Source organism: Procambarus clarkii, chromosome 29 (assembly GCF_040958095.1).
Source record: "Procambarus clarkii isolate CNS0578487 chromosome 29, FALCON_Pclarkii_2.0, whole genome shotgun sequence".
Classification (NCBI taxonomy): Eukaryota; Metazoa; Arthropoda; class Malacostraca; order Decapoda; family Cambaridae; genus Procambarus; species Procambarus clarkii.
In genome coordinates this window covers 12,603,103-12,616,492 of record NC_091178.1, presented here as the reverse complement: position 1 = coordinate 12,616,492, position 13,390 = coordinate 12,603,103, and positions in this window count along the sequence as shown.

Sequence of the window (13,390 nt, the reverse complement as noted above, 5' to 3'; positions counted from 1 at the left end):
TACTTATTCACTTGTCTGACACAGGCAACATTGCTTCTAATGTCTCTGTGACTAATCAGTTGGGGACTAAGTATCATCTAAGTATCATTCTTTCAGCACATTCATAATAATCTCTCCTGGTCTGCTCTGTCAGTTCCCTGGAAAATTTTATATGCTGTAATCATGTCTCCCATAAATTGTTCTGTATTCCATTGACTTGAGGTTTAATTCCTTCAGTATTTGACTAAATAAGAAGACGTCTCTTTATGTAAATATAACACATATATTGGTATATTTTATTCACACATTATACAACCCATCCTCCTGTTTAGATAGTAAAATTGTGACGGTCGACAATAGTTACGAATTCGAACGTACTTAGCTTTTAGATAGTAGTATACTGACTAGTAAGGAATTCTTTTATAATAAATGAAACTAAAAAAACAAACTTAAGTATTCCAAGGCCTAGTATAGCACACATATGTACTATATTAGACCTCAGATAATATCATGTATTAAGCCAAGAAAGTTTGATTAGTTTAGGTTTGGTTAGTTTAGTTTGTTAAAGTAAAACTCAAATAAAAAATAGTTTTCCGGTTTGTCCAACTCAATAGTTCAGATTTTAACTTTCTAATTTCGATTGATTGATTGATGAAGATTAAGCCACCCAAAAGGTGGCACGGGCATGATTAACCCGTAAGTGGTGGCCCTTTTGAGCCATTACCAGTATCATTAGATGATACTGGAGATCTGTGGAGATGCAACTGTACCCTGCGTGACAGGAGATGTCTCCCGTCCCTTCTAATTTCGCTGTACGTCGGTATATATATACTATGGACCTCATCATTACTATAAGTACTACCAAAACAGGTCAATGGGCTGTTATATTCATAGTCACAATTCATATTCCCATAAATAAATTTTATGCATTCATTTTTCCCCCCCAAATACAACGTTGAGCTTCGTGAAAAAAAAATGTCTAAAAGTTTGGTAGAAATTCGAGTTCCGTTGTTTTTTTTTATTCCACACTTTGTTTTATTTTATATATCTGTACACTATAATTATTTTGTCATACAGATCAGGTTTAGAGGGGGGAAAAAATACCACAAACCCTTTAAAAACTCGTGCAACCATTCGCAGTATTTTTCCATTGGTTTGCAGAGAAGCACACAGGTTTTTTCCTGACGCTGGGTCTACCTATTGTTCGAGCCTGGTGTAAATATTCACCGTCACTAATTTAATCACTGACAACAATCAACACCTTTTAATCCATACCTCTGATCAATCATCCCCAAACCAATCCACTTGCAATCCAATCATTCAATTCCATGACAGTTTTCGAACAAATCAATGCATATCAATTCTCCTACCCACCAACTCCTATCGCGTGTTCATAGGGTCGAGTGTGCAGGCTGTGGGCACGGAGTCGTGAGCTGTACAGTCCCTCCAGTAGCGACAGGGGGTCCTCTGAACCAATATATGGTACACAAATACGCTGTTTCACTCACTCTAATGGGACAAATGGCCAGAGATCACGGGGGAAACGAAGCCATTAAGACATCATTTTATTCTGGCGACACGACGAATAGTGAGAGCTCTATGTATCGTGTCTGTATTCGTGTGTATTCGGGGTCAGGCTTTATGACAGAGGGAGTGACGAGCAGGGAAGTCAGGTCGAGTGTGATGTCCACCTCCAGGATGCCTCAGAGACCCGCCGGGCGTTTCTCTATAACTTAATTCGCGACGGGAGAGTGTTGGGCGTGGCAAATTGAATCATGAGTGGCCTCTGTCACTGATGACCGCTGCTCCTGGTGCATGTGTGGACGGTACTGCTGCCACCACTACTCTACCGGCCAATATTGACATTGCTAATATTCTATTGCTTCTGCCTATATTCACTCGCTACAACACTGTTCTGTTGCTACTGCCACTATTCTATTGCTGCTTCCGAGATTGTGGTGTTGTTGGCACTGTGTCCTAGTGCTAAATCTTATTTTCAGTTGCTACTATTAATATTCTATTTTTATTGTCACTATTCTAGTATTACTGTTAATATTCAGTTGGTACCGTTTACTTAATATTACTACTGCTAATATTCCATTGGAGCTTATTATTCTATTACTACAGCTGATATTCAGACTATTGCTGTTGTTAATGTGAACTTTTTTATACTCATCTATTGGGGCGATGAGTCACAATGACGTGGTTAAAGTATGTTGACCAGATCACACACTAGATGGTGAAGGGACGACGACGTTTCGGTCCGTCCTGGATCATTCTCAAGACAATCGACTTGAGAATGGTCCATGATGGACCGAAACGTCGTCGTCCCTTCACCTTCTAGTGTGTGGTCTGGTCAACTTCCTCATCTATTGGTTTTGAAACTTCTGTTGGTAATTCTGATTCTTTCGCGGCTTGCTGCAGTGTCTTCCAGGACGATAACCACAGAGGTTCTTGCTGTCCTCTGTACCTTTTCCTGTTGTGCTATGGCTAGCTATCGTAAGTTTACCTCCATGTTACTTCAGATTACGATATCCAGAGGGATATTGACTTTAATAGATGTCTATCCTAATGGTGTTTACTATTCCTGTTGCCACTACCACACACCACCATTGAAACTATCTCTTTCACCACCATTCACACCACTCAGACTAATTCCTGTTGGTACAACTATAACAGTAACAGAAAAGTATAGACATGGCTAGTTCTACTTTAAGGGTTTCTGTTACTTCTTTAAAACCACGACTACTACTGCTACTCCGTATTGTTCTACGCCAACTACCACGACTACTACCACAATTGATGCTGCTGATTCTAGTACTCCCAATGCTTTTTTTTTTAAATAATAATTACTTCCACCTAATTTAATATCTGCACAGCTGTTTACTGACCACAACATCCATCCTTGAAGGCACAGCTCTCACCACAGGGAACCGAACCTGGGTAGGAAGGAACTATCTATCAAGAGAAAGCGCCAAGCCATTACGACTATATAGCAAACATAGTCTAGTCAGTCACCACTACAAGGAAGCCAGTATTGTCTTTTACAGATTCCACTATAGGAAGCCACCAGTGAATTATACAGACATCACTGTTAGCAGCCTCTGACAGTGATGAATTGTGACGAACTATTTACTTGAATTGAATGACTTCGACGTCTCCGAGGAGTTGTCAACAGTCTCTTCACTATTCTTGAAACAAAATTTCCAAGTGAATTTCTTAATAGTCTTGGTATTTACGGTTTCGGCGGGTGGATTATTTCATAGGTTTATTATCTTATGGGTTAAAAACACATATGTGTTCTCTCCTACATTGTGACTTGTTGAGCTTGAAGCTGTTGCTCCTTGTGTGAGTTAAACTGGATATTTTAAAGACGTTATCTGGATTTATATTTTCTTATTTGCTTAGTATCTTAAAGTTTCAGCCTTGTCTGGCTTGTAAGATTTGTTAGGCCAGAGACCCTCAATCTTTCCTGGTATGAAAGTTCACTCCACTCTGAGGGTGATATTTTGTTGCTCTGCTTTGAACTTTTTCCATGGGTGTTATACCTCTCTGAAGGTGAAGTGTCCATCTTTCTTCCAAACTGCTCATGGTGTCCCCACCAAAAAATAGGTGTCCAAACTTTCCTTTTTTTAAGACTGCTCATAGCCCAGTTGATAGAGTGAGGTGTCCATATGCAGGCGATGAGTCACAATAACGTGGCTAAAGTATGTTGACCAGACCACACACTAGAAGGTGAAGGGACGACGACGTTTCGGTCCGTCCTGGACCATTCTCAAGTCGATTGAGATGTCTATGCTTGGACGTAGCGATGGGGCGCCCCAGTAGTGGCTCAGTACCCACTGCCCAAACAATTGACTGTGTAAAGCAACCACCCTTCAGTAAATGGTATACCCATACCATTACGGTATCTGGGATCCCCATCAACTAGTGCAGTCATCCACTCCAACAACAACAGTCACCTCTCCAACAGTCACCTCTCCAACAGTCACCCCACCAACCCCGCCACCACAGCTCAACCACGACCAACTAATCACACTTTATTACGCTTCATCTTGCGTGTGTACATATCGATGACAATATCCACACGGGTGTGCGCGCGAGGCGGCCGCACGCTCACGCCACGCCCCACCCTCGGACACGCCCAACAATCACGTGGAATTAATTAATTGAACGCGGCGTGTGAGCAACACCGCCCGCACTGTGTTTACCGGTGACGTCACCGCTTCTTCGTGTGATGACGTGTGACGTCACCCATCGCCTCTCCTTCGATGTCAGCGTGTGACGTCATCGCGCGCACCCCCGGTGTTTCCATCACCGGTTCTTTGTTTACATAATATCACCTGTTCTTTGTTTACATAATATCACCTGTTCTTTGTTTACATAACATGACGTTGACGTAGCACTCCACATCATCCCGTTCTGGTCTCTAACTGTAGGCTCTCTAGACTCTATAGAGTAGGATTTTTCACACTGCTGATCGCGACCCATTAGTAGGTCGCAAAATAAATAGAATGGGTTGCGACAAACAGAGAAATTCCACACCAAAAAAATAAACAAGTGAGAACAACAATCTCATTCATTACTCATCACTCATCACTGCAATTTTCGAAAATTGCTTCTTGCAAGAAGCAAATTCGCTTCTTGCAAGAAGGTACGCTTCTTGCCAGGCGATTTGGTGCCGAATCGCTGCGTCTTCGTTGTTAATTTATGCATTTACACTGAAAAATGTGTTTGAGCAATTAAATTTGTCATAATTTTAGATTAAAATTAAAGAAAGGGGGCAGGAACTATCAGGAAAAAAGAGCCAAGCCATTACGACTATATAGAATTGGGAAGGGATCAGGATATAAGGATTTCAGATGGGATAATGGGGGAAAGGAATGGTGTCCAATCCCCTTGGACCATTCTACTATTTATTTGCGTGAACTACGATTTTTCTCATTATCTCAGTTAAAAACGAAAGACAGAAACCAGCTCAACATTGCACCAAGATATGAGTGTAGCACTGTCTTCATGTGTTCCAAATTGGAATCAACTATCAATAAAAAAACATGCACATCCTTCTCATAAATTAAAACTTTTCTAAAAAAATATTGTTTACTCTGTCTCTATTTTGCTAGACTTTCATGCAAAAAGTTTTTTTTTTTTAGTTTTCTATATCCTTCCTACAAATTAAAATATGAAATTTAATTGACTTGGTTCCATCCATAAATATACATTTATCGTGTATCAATTGTAAGTAAAGGAACATAATTCACACAGTTTGTGTCAGCTTTATTGCACATTCAGGATCGCTATATAAAAGGCAGTTCTCGCGGTGGGTCGCAGTGAAATAAGTTTAAAAAAACACTGCTCTAAAGAATATAATATTGAGGCAACAGTGTGACTGTTTCGTAACTACCTCGTCCCACCCACGGCACAAGTTGTGGTGTTAAGCATAGTCAAGAAACTCTCGTTTCTTGACCCTATTTTTCCTGCCTCACAATTTCCCGTAGTCCAACAAGGAGGACACGGGTCGTATTGCTGTAGTCCAACAAGGAGGACACGGGTCGTATTGCTGTAGTCCAACAAGGAGGACACGGGTCGTATTGCTGTAGTCCAACAAGGAGGACACGGGTCGTATTGCTGTAGTCCAACAAGGAGGACACGGGTCGTATTGCTGTAGTCCAACAAGGTGGACACGGGTCGTATTGCTGTAGTCCAACGAGGAGGACACGGGTCGTATTGCCGTAGTCCAACAAGGTGGACACGGGTCGTATTGCTGTAGTCCAACAAGGAGGACACGGGTCGTATTGCCGTAGTCCAACAAGGTGGACACGGGTCGTATTGCCGTAGTCCAACAAGGTGGACACGGGTCGTATTGCTGTAGTCCAACAAGGAGGACACGGGTCGTATTGCTGTAGTCCAACAAGGAAGACACGGGTCGTATTGCCGTAGTCCAACAAGGTGGACACGGGTCGTATTGCTGTAGTCCAACAAGGAGACACGGGTCGTATTGCTGTAGTCCAACAAGGAAGACACGGGTCGTATTGCTGTAGTCCAACAAGGTGGACACGGGTCGTATTGCCGTAGTCCAACAAGGAAGACACGGGTCGTATTGCTGTAGTCCAACAAGGAGGACATGGGTCGTATTGGTGTAGTCCAACAAGGAAGACACGGGTCGTATTGCTGTAGTCCAACAAGGAGGACATGGGTCGTATTGGTGTAGTCCAACAAGGAAGACACGGGTCGTATTGGTGTAGTCCAACAAGGAAGACACGGGTCGTATTGCTGTAGTCCAACAAGGAGGACATGGGTCGTATTGTTGTAGTCCAACAAGGAAGACACGGGTCGTATTGGTGTAGTCCAACAAGGAAGACACGGGTCGTATTGTTGTAGTCCAACAAGGAAGACACGGGTCGTATTGCTGTAGTCCAACAAGGAAGACACGGGTCGTATTGTTGTAGTCCAACAAGGAAGACACGGGTCGTATTGTTGTAGTCCAACAAGGAAGACACGGGTCGTATTGCTGTAGTCCAACAAGGAGGACACGGGTCGTATTGGTGTAGTCCAACAAGGAGGACATGGGTCGTATTGGTGTAGTCCAACAAGGAGGAGACGGATCGTTACGGGTTCATAAGGTGGCACTCACTATTAATAATGTTGTTAAGGTGTATTATTCGCTTAGGAAGTAATGTTGCAGCTCTCTTATCGACAAGATGTGTAATATCTTTCTGTGTTAGGACGAAACGTTGACATCTTCTACACGATCTATTCTAAGAATCTTTTTCCTGTTGCTTTCTAATTCTTGATCTTGTCTTCTGTCTTTATAAAGCTTATTTCTTGAGGATTTTTTTTTTTAATTTTGTTAATTTATTTTGCACCTATGCCCATCTTGTGGGCGGTAGTGGCAAAGAAAAATAGTTACAGAGATATAAAATTTGCTCCGGAACTCAGGCGCCAAGTTTATTTAGGTAATCAAGTAAACACTCAGTGAAGCTAGTTATACAATTATATATATATATGCCAATAGTGTTTGATAGGACAAGTGGTTCAAGTGGAGACTATGATGCAAAGTGTCTTCACGATTGAAACCCCTTATCAGAAGTTTTGCATTTATTTATATTAACTTTCGTGGGTTTCTGTGATCTGTTTGGATCTGGCTTATTTGATCATCCATTATGTGTGTGTTCTGTTGCTCGCTGACCCTGCAGCTAATCCTGTAGTTCCGCCTTAAAGTCTTGTGAGCTCATCCGTCCCTCCCACACAGCACCGCTCCTGTGCCAGGTAAGTCCTCTACGGGCTCACCATAGCCCGTGCTACTTGGAACTTGTTCCGAGTAGCTGAATCTATAACAACAACAACAATCATCCGTCCATCCGTTGTACATTATCAGGTGTCAGAGATTTTTATATCAAGTATCGGAAGGTTATGTGATTAGTTTAATTATTTCGGCTTCTTCTGAGCTTGTTGGAGTCGTAACTTTAATCGACCTCAGAGCCCCAATCATTGTGTGTTATCATCAATAACTCGAGTTGTTTTGGTCACGAGCCCCCAGCCAGAAGTAGACTGGTTACCTGCATCCAGTCCTTTACCACTTTTGAAACCAGCTGACGTGTAAAGACTTGGTAAAAAAAAAAAAATAGCTCAGTAATTGACAAAGTGTTGAGACGATGATACATCACCCGGACACGGTGACACAGGCGCTTCGTGTGGATCCTGACCATGTATCATTTCCAGTCGTCTTTTTTCTTTCTTGCTTGTCAAGGTTTTGGTGATAAGAGACGGATAAATCTAAGTCTTTCGTTTATTTGTTTTATTAATCATGGCGTTGATTTAGTGAACACGGTGTTTACACGTCCACAAGGGCCGTGACGAGGGTTCGAACCTACGTCCTAGTGCATCCCAGGCGCTGCCTTAATCGACTGAGCTACGGCATGGTTAACAGAATTGCAACCAAAAGTTCTACTGAACTTACTCACGGTGTTAACACTCCGATATCGCCGATAGGACCCTCAGTCTGACGTCATTAATCTAAGTGTATCGTGACGTCAGGGAAGACGCAATAAGTAGTTAAAGTGGTATGTGTCCAAGACTTGGAAAACAACCGGAGGAGTGTCTGTGTGATGGAGACAAGTGTCTCAACGGGTAGTTTGTGTTAGGTGACTTAGAGATCGGCGCGAGCAGATGGCAATATGTTCCAGGAACGGAGGTTTGTCATGTCTTAATATTTCTCGCATCTTTACCCCGGCATACATACATATATATATATATATATATATATATATATATGTCGTACCTAGTAGCCAGAACGCACTTCTCAGCCAACTATGCAAGGCCCAATTTGCCTAATAAGCCAAGTTTTCCTGAATTAATATATTTTCTCTAATTTTTTTCTTATGAAATGATAAAGCTACCCATTTAATTATGTATGAGGCAAATTTTTTTGTTATTAGAGTTAAAATTAACGTAGATATATGACCGAACATAACCAACCCTACCTAACCTAACCTAACCTATCTTTATAGGTTAGGTTAGGTTAGGTTAGGTAGGTTAGGTAGTCGAAAAACAATTAATTCATAAAAACTTGGCTTATTAGGCAAATCGGGCCTTGCATAGTAGGCTGAGAAGTGCGTTCTGGCTACTAGGTACGACATATATATATATATATATATATATATATATATATATATATATATATATATATATATATATATATATATATATATATATATATATATATAATATATATATAATAACTATATATATAGAACTGGTTTGATAAAGAAATACAAGTTAATAACTGTAGCGTGTTAAGAAAATGAAATAGTTGCGTACGTCGAGACAATACTGAATTTACAAAGGAGTAGCTGCAGGAATTATGATTCGTTATGATTGTGGAAGATGGGTCAAGGAAGCAAGTCTTACTGCACTCTGGCGAGCCCTTCACTCCAAGCAACAATCACTCGCGGCGTTGCGTATGCGAGAATTGTTGTTTATATGGTTCTAAATCAAATATTGTTTGTACACAAGAAATCAACATTTTTGAACAGAAGAGGATTGAAGATTTGTCTTCGAAACGTAACATAGATTATATGAAGGTCGAATTACTAATCCTCCCCAGGATACAACCCCACAACAAGCTGACTAACTCCTGGTTACCAATTTACTATTAAGAAAACAAGGGCATTAGATGACAGGAAACGTGCCCAACCATTTCTGTCCCGCCCAGGATTCGAACCTGGAATTCCCGATTGTGATTTGAGAACGAATCCGACAATAGTACCCCACTCAAATGGCGCCTTAGCTTCATTCTAAAGATTTCGTCGAATTCTATATTGATGTAATCGTTATTCACAAAAATATTCGGATTTGTTAAGTACGAAACAACTCTTGAAGTATAGGAAGAGCCGTTCCCCTAAACTCTAGTGGTCCACCAGACACATGGATGGTGTTTCAGCATTTTTAAAGTAGGATAAGTAGTATCGTAATCTTAAGTCATAATCTTTATTTTTCTGCAAAAGTAACGTTGAATTATTCAGAACCAATAAAGCTATGCTATTCGTGACATCCCAATTTACAGATTACATTCTACCTCCTGGAAGAGCTATATCGTTCTCAAGCTCAGAACAGCACATGTTCGTGTTTTAATTGTTAATAAACCGCCCTCAATAATTTCCGATATAATAAAGTTTCAATATTTTAGTGGTTCTCACAATATCTCTAAATTACTTTTACCGAAAACAAGAGAAAGAATGGGAGTAATAACCCACTATCACTACAAAAAATTGTAGCACAAATAATTCACATTAAGGGTGCCCCTTGCTCCGCCAACCGTGACTAAGTTCCAGAGCTGATCAGCAGATCCCGTCGACCGGGAATGATCCCCCAATACAAGCTCGCGGCCTAAAAATCTTATCTTGTCATCAGTGCAAACTACGAGTGTTTTTCTGGGGTCAGCGAAGCGGAGGAGCTGAGCTGGAATTGTTACAATTATCTGAAGATTAGGCACCATGTTCCAGGCGGCTCCAGCAGGCAATCTTATACGACCTGTGTACGTGCACTGATTATTTTTATTATTATTATTATTATTATTATTATTATTATTATTATTATTATTATTATTATTATTATTATTACAGATGGAACTGGGGTGTTTATTGCAGGTTTAATATAGTGTGTTAGTGTGTTTGTACTAGTGAGTTTGTGGAAGTCATTTCGCTGGGGTTATCCTCAAACATGCCCCCTGACGACGATGGTAACAGACTGGCCTCTGTGTTGGCTGCTGGTGTTTGCCCATCCGACCGATGGTAATTACTGACTCTTTGAAAGAGAGAACTTTGCTTAATGAGGTACTGTGTTATTTTCCCCTATATTCGGTGCCTGATTAACTGCCGAGACTCGGTTATGGTGGATATCATCACACTTTTTGATTCTTGTGTTTTTCATTTAATTCTCACTGAAATTTGAGGATTGTTGATGTCATTGTATGGGGTTTGTTATAAATTTGTCCTTTGCTTTGGGCTAGTTGATACAGTGGAGGCCTTGCGTCTCGCAGGCTAACGTTCAATCCCCGATAGTTCAAATTGTTGGACACCAATCCTTTACCCTTCTCACCATCCCAACTCCTTGTCCTCATATTCCCTCCAGGTTCAATATAGTCGTGGTGGCTTAGAGCTCTTTCTTCATAATTACCTTACCTTAGCCGCAGTAGCCCACATGGAAGGGACTATACAGGGCCACACTACCCAGGCCTCTCGACGGAGCAACCACCTCTCCTTCCAGCACAGACCCATTAAACCTAAACTAATATATGTTAATAATTTATATTCTTAATATAATATAATAAAAATAATTCAAATAAACTAATTGGAAAAAATTTATTGAAAATAAAAAACACACACGGCCAATTAGGCAAATCGGGCCTTGCATACTAGGCCGACAAGTGCGTTCTGGCTACTAGGTACGACATATATATATATATATATATATATATATATATATATATATATATATATATATAATATATAAAAAGGGGGGTGGTAAAGGAAGCGAACACTCTTACGTATTCAGAGTTAAATGGCAAGTTTTTCCCTGAATGCTCTGTGTTCCCTTCTCTGAGGCTGTGGGTCCCTATAATTGCACCAGAGGTGGTACCCCCCTATATAATATATATATATATATATATATATATATATATATATATATATATATATATATATATATATGTCGTACCTAGTAGCCAGAACGCACTTCTCGGCCTACTATGCAAGGCCCGATTTGCCTAATAAGCCAAATTTTCCTAAATTAATATATTTTCTCTAATTTTTTTCTTATGAAATGATAAAGCTACCCATTTCATTACGTATGAGGTCATTTTTTTTATTGGAGTTAAAATTAACGTAGATATATGACCGAACCTAACCAACCCTACCTAACCTAACCTAACCTATCTTTATAGGTTAGGTTAGGTTAGGTAGCCGAAAAAGTTAGGTTAGGTTAGGTTAGGTAGGTTAGGTAGTCGAAAAACAATTAATTCATGAAAACATGGCATATTAGGCAAATTGGGCCTTGCATAGTAGGCTGAGAAGTGAGTTCTGGCTACTAGGTACGACATATATATATATAAAATATATATATATATAAAATATATATATATATAAAATATATATATATAATATATATATATATATATATATATATATATATATATATATATATATATATATATATATATATATATATATATATATATTATATATAATATTCTTATCTGGGAACCAGTGGCGTTATTCTTTTTATTTTCTATTGATAAAACATATTTTGGGAATAAGTATGCCTAATGTAACCACAATTGGCAAACATAGTTTTCAGAGTCCATAACATGTGTAGTGACGCCATCACACTGTCCTGTATCCTTCCGGAATCTATAAACGTTCACGTTTAATCTATTCCGATCAATTCGCAGCTCCGTACATTAGTAGAATTGATATGCAAATCAGTAAGAGGCGATCGCCAATAAAAGTGTCGTGGTGGAAGTGTGTGTGTGTATCACCGCCGAGGGCCTTCCCTCACCGACTCTTAGCCCCGCGTATTACTGCCGGAGTTAAGAGACACACTCCAGTTCATCGATGCACTTAAGACAGCTGCAGCTCTCCTGAAGGTGTAGTGATGATCGCAGTCGCCTGCTTAATGACTCCTCGAGCGGTCATCACACTTAGCTGCTCCTCACCAGCGAGAGGTCGGGGTTGGGGGTTGGGGTGGGGGGCAGGGAGGGATGTGGAGGAAGGAGAAGGTAGGAATGGAGGGGGGGGAAGGGAAGGGGGTGGAGGGCAGGGAGTGTGTGTATTGCCCGCTCTGCACTCAGAATAGTTCGAGTCCATCGTATATTATAAACACAAAATCTTTGTAACCTTATTGGTTGTCTCTGGTCATATAACGGCTTCATTAGTTGTGCTCACAACAACTATTCCTTGCAGACGTTAACAGCTGCTTCAGTAGATAGTGTCCTGGTGGCTAAGACCTTTAGTGATATGGGGGGGACAAACAGAGCAATAACAGATAAAATCTCCCCCATCACCAACTTCGCCAAGACACAGCTTGTTTTTGGCGCGTAATCTTTTCGCGGGCGACTGATTCGATCATTCTCGGAAGTGGTTCAGGAGAATGGAAAAGCGATTAAACGCCACATAGGAGCGCTCCAACTCCCCGATACCGACCGTCAATAATAGGATCCAACCCAAATAAAAGCGCAATTGGTTCCGTGTTCGTTCCCATTTCGATGCTGAGAGAATAATAACCGGATTACGGGGTTTGCTTCTTCTTATTTTGTTCAGTTTTTTGATTGACTGGAAGTCTATGAGGCTTCCGTTCCTCCGCCCGGAGGATTTACTCGTGTCGACAGATGAAGGACTCGCTATTTTTGTTGTTTTTGTAATGAACGTAACAGTTTTTTTTTACCAGCAGGTCGGAGCTCGGGAGAACGTTTCTCCCGGGTCCAGAACGCCAAGAGAAAACTCCTGCTGGAATACGACGGGCTGGAGAACGACGCAAAGTGAAGACACGATGAGGCTAGCAGGATTTTATTGACTCAATCCAGCAAGAAGAAATCTCAGCCCGCCTTGCCGGTGAGTTTACAATAGGTAATAATGCTGCTTTTCTCCTGCTGCTTCTTCCCCCTCTTTCTCCTCCTCCTCTTGGCCCTTCTCTTCCTGCTCTTTATAGCTTACTTGGTTACCTGATTAGTTTGTTTTTCCTTTACATCCGGCGTGTATACGGACTCTACACACTAGCCGTTCTATCTATTCTATCTGTTGATGTTTGTGACAAGAACGTAAACAATTCCAGGGAGGAAATCCACAAGGGCCGTGATGAGGATTCGAACCTGCGTCCGGGAGGTCTACCGACTGTGTACACAACGGCGCTCTTC